Raw genomic sequence first — 4,684 nt, forward strand, 5'->3', positions numbered from 1 at the left:
AAAGAGTTGCATTTCGACCGTTTGTAGTGTTCTCTGACTTCATTAGAAAGGAGGCTAAGGCAAGATATGACCCGAGCTTCAACACCTGCAGCTCCGCAGCACCTACCTTGAAAAAGGAAAGGACAGGAAACCTCAACAACAAAAACCCAGTCACAGTTCACAAAACCAACGTTTCCAAGGAAACAACTGCAAGTGGAACAAACCAAACAGAGGACCCAAACGTACATTGCCCGATACACAAGAAACCCCATCCACTAGCAAAATGCAAAGGCTTCAGAGCCATGCTGCTCGACGACAGGAAGAAGTTCCTGAAGGACAACGGTGTATGTTTCCGCTGCTGTGCGTCAGTCTCACACATGGCCAAGAACTGTGATGTTGCCATAAAGTGTGCAGAATGCAACAGTGAGAGACACCTTGCTGCACTGCATCCAGGGCCTACCCCAAAGGCACCTAAGGTGCAGAGCCCCTCCAAAGACCATGGCGGGGAGTTAAAGGATGCGTCTGAGCAATCTGACGATGCAACAAGCTCAACTGCAACGACCATGTGCACCCAGGTGTGTGGTCAGGGCTTCAAAGGCAAGTCTTGTTCAAAGATATGCCTAGTCAACGTATATCTGCAAGGTCATCGCGACAAGATGAAGAGGATGTACGTGATCTTAGATGATCAAAGCAATGTTTCCTTAGCCAAGACGGAGTTCTTCAACGCTTTTCACATTGAAGGGCCTTCACTGCCATACATCCTAACGACATGTGCAGGAGCCACGAATGTCACAGGAAGGAGGGCACATGGCTATGTGGTCGAGCCACTCACAGGAGAATTGAGCGTTCCCCTTCCTACTCTGATCGAGTGCAACAACGTTCCTAACAGTAGAGCAGAAATTCCTACTCCAGAGGCAGCATACCACCACAGCCACATGCAACGCATTGCTGACAGGATACCTGCTCTGGATGACTCTGCAGAGATTTGGCTGCTGTTAGGACGTGACATACTCCAGGTCCACAAAGTGCGTCAGCAACACAATGGTCCACCAAGCGCACCCTTCGCCCAGAAGCATGACCTTGGGTGGGTGATTGTCGGCGACGTAAGTTTGAGTGGAGCTCACTCTCCGAAAACAGTGAACACATTCAAGACATGCTCCATGGAAAATGGCCGTCCAAGCTGCATGAATCCTTGCCTGAATCTTGTCAAAGTCAAGGAAGACTTGAGTCAGAGCTTCAAACAAGACAGCCCTTGGTCATGTGCTACAGTGCGACAAGAGGACCACCTAGGCAGCCAAGTCTTCTTGAAGTCTGACAAGGACAATCATCTAGCGCCATCTTTCGATGATCTGGCGTTCCTGCAGCTCATGGACAAAGAGTTCGTCAGGGATGACAGCGGAAGCTGGGTAGCCCCACTGCCGTTTCAGACTCCAAGGAAACCACTTCCTAACAACAAGCGGTATGCCTGCGAACGCTTTAAGTCACTGCAACTTCCAGAGACGACCCAACATGAAGGAAGACTTCATTGAGTTCATGCAGGGGATTCTGGATAACCACCATGCAGAGCTCGCATCACCTTTAGAGGATGGAAAGGAAGCTTGGTACCTTCCTATCTTCGGGGTGTACCATCCCCAGAAGCCCGGGAAGATCCGGGTCGTGTTCGATTCAAGCGCTAGCTGTGAGGGAGTGTCCCTTAACGACGTCTTGCTTCAGGGTCCCAACCTCAACAATAGCCTTCTCGGAGTGCTTCTCAGATTCCGGAGAGACCCGGTGGCAGTTACCGCAGACATCAAACAGATGTTCTACTGTTTCTATGTGAAGGAGGAACACAGGGATGTATTACGCTTCCTGTGGTTCAAGGACAACAACCCTGAGAATGAGGTAGTGGATTACCACATGACAGTCCACGTGTTCGGGAACAGCCCGTCACCCGCAGTCGCCACCTATGGGTTAAGAAGATCAGCCCAAGAGGGAGAGAAGGACTTCAGCAGCGATGTCTGTGAGTTCATCAAGACTGACTTCTACGTCGATGATGTCCTCCGATCCTTTCCCTCAGAGGCCGAAGCAGTGGATGTCTTGACACGAGCACAGCAGTTGCTGAAAGTCTACAACATCAAGCTTCACAAGATTGCCTCCAACAAAGCAGAGGTTATGGAAGCCTTTCCCGCAGATGATCGGGCCAAGAGCATCGAGGCTCTAGATCATAGGTGTCAAACTCAAGGCCCGCGGGCCAGATGTGGCCCGCCACGTCATTTTATGTGGCCCGCGAGAACTTAAAAGGTCTAATTGTCTTAAAATAAATAAGTCAAAAGCGTGCATTGACCATAAACTACATTACCCACAATTCATGCCGATCATGTTACCCGCGAAGTGACGGCATACCGCCACTAGAGCGCAGTGTACCAATATCAATGCAATTTTCAACAAGTGGAATCGAGAAATACAAATATTATCAAAATGTCCAAGAAGAAAAAAGTTGATGCAGATGGAAGACTGTTTCAAGAAAGATGGGAAGGTGAATACATGTTTGTGCTTCAAGGAGAAAAACCGGTATGTCTTTTGTGTTATGAGGCAGTGTCAGTTGTCAAAGAGTACAATCTACGTCGGCATTTTGACACCAAACACGGAGCTAAGTATGCCAAAGTTAGCCTTGGAGAAAAACAACAAACGCAAATTACAATTGCAGCAGAATGTGTTCATGAAAGGCACAGCCAAAAACACTGCGGCAGTGAAAGCTAGCTATATTGTAGCTGAAGAAATCGCCCGAGCTTCAAAGTCTTTTGCAGACGGTGCCTTTTTGAAGCAGTGTATGCTGAAGGTGTGTGAGCAGGTGTGTCCCGACCAGATACAGACTTTTAAAAATGTCAGTTTATCAAGAAACACCATCGCGGACCGAGTTACTGAACTAGCAGGAAACCTGGCAACACAGCTGGCAGAAGAGACACGCAGCTACATAGCTTTTTCATTAGCTGTGGATGAAAGCACAGACAACACGGATACAGCGCAGCTATCAATTTTTATTAGAGGCGTTAAGCCGGACCTATCTGTCACTGAGGAGCTGTTGGATGTAGCTGCCATGCATGGGACCACAACGGGACGGGACATTTTTAATGTAGTGGAGAAGTCCGTAAATAAAAATGCATTGCCCTGGGAAAAGTTGGCGGGACTAACTACAGACGGTGCACCTGCAATGTGTGGAGGAAAAGCGGGCTTGGTTGGACTGATGAAGGAGAAAATGGAAAAAAGTAACTGTCACATGCCTCTGATAACGTACCATTGCATTATCCATCAAGAAGCTTTGTGTGGGAAGGTGCTGGGGATGGATAATATTGTGACCACGGTCATGAAAACAGTGAACTTCATTCGGGCGCGTGGCCTGAATCACCGTCAGTTCCAGCTGTTCTTGCAGGAGATGGGCTCGGAGCATGGAGACGTGCCCTATCACACAGAAGTGCGGTGGCTGAGTAGGAGCAAAGTCCTCAAACGATTTTTTGAGCTAAGGGAAGACATTGCTCTTTTCATGCAGGGTAAAGGAAAGCCCTTGTCTGAATTGTCAGATCCAAACTGGCTGTGTGACTTTGCTATGTTGTGTGACATAACCGAGCACCTCGCCCAGCTGAATCAGAAGCTGCAGGGACGCAAACAAGTCATCACGCAGATGTCCGACATGATCACCGCTTTCCAGCGTAAACTTGACCTATGGATGTGTCAAGTGAAACGGGACAATCTTGCCCACTTTCCTGTTTGTCAGAGCATCTCAGCCTCGTTTCCCGGTACTTTTTCATGTGCTCAGTTAGCTACCAAACTGAGCCGGTTAATGAATGAGTTTGATCGGCGCTTCTCTGACTTCAGAGCACAGCACTCGGGCTTTGCCATCTTTGTCAATCCCTTCACCACCGATGTCTGCACAGCACCCCAACACCTTCAGATGGAGTTAATAGAGCTTCAAAGCGATAGTGGCCTGAGAGCGAAGTTCCAGGATGTTGCAATCCAGGACTTTTACCGTCTACTGCCCCCTGATTTGATGCCACAGCTTCGACTTCATGTTGCGCGTGTTCTGTCTATGTTTGGGAGCACCTATCTGTGCGAACAGATGTTTTCCTTAATGAGTCTAAACAAAAACAAGCACAGATCCCGCATCACGGATGATAACCTCCACGCTGTTCTACGGATTGCCTCAGCACAAGACCTAAAACCAGACATAGACACACTGGTCACAGAAAAAAGGTGTCAGACATCCGGCCAGAAAACGCATAGGTAAGCATTTTTAAAAATCTAATTAAAATCTAATAAAATGTATTTCAACCATGAAGAATAGTTAAACTGAGTGCAATTTAATGATTGTGCTTGCATTTTGTTTTGTTTATTTTCAGACCATGATCAGTGGATGAGGATGGTGGAGAGGGGATCGACTTGGTGTGTTCAATGACAGGGAGCATCTTCTCATCAACTTCACCTAAAAACTTGACCAATACAGTTGTGAATTGAGACGACCCTGATTTTGTTATTTTGAGTTTATTACATATACTACTTTATATGTGCAGCAATGTATTTAGTGTTTAAAGGTTTATGTGTTTATGCAGACAAATCTGCAAGGCTGTGTGCAGCCATTTGTTTTTGTAAAATGCTACATCTGTCACACATGTTCTTAGCAACTCACAATTGTTGGTTGTACTTATTCTGTTATTCTGTTATTCTGTCCTGT

General features: G+C 47.1%; 1 pseudogene; it reads left to right on the forward strand.

Moving 5' to 3' along the window:
* The first annotated feature begins 2,436 nt into the window (after positions 1 to 2,436).
* On the forward strand, positions 2,437 to 4,240 carry LOC128376916 (general transcription factor II-I repeat domain-containing protein 2-like; annotated as a pseudogene).
* The last annotated feature ends 444 nt before the right edge of the window (positions 4,241 to 4,684 follow it).

This window comes from Scomber japonicus, chromosome 17 (genome assembly GCF_027409825.1).
Source record: "Scomber japonicus isolate fScoJap1 chromosome 17, fScoJap1.pri, whole genome shotgun sequence".
In the NCBI taxonomy this organism is placed as follows: domain Eukaryota; kingdom Metazoa; phylum Chordata; class Actinopteri; order Scombriformes; family Scombridae; genus Scomber; species Scomber japonicus.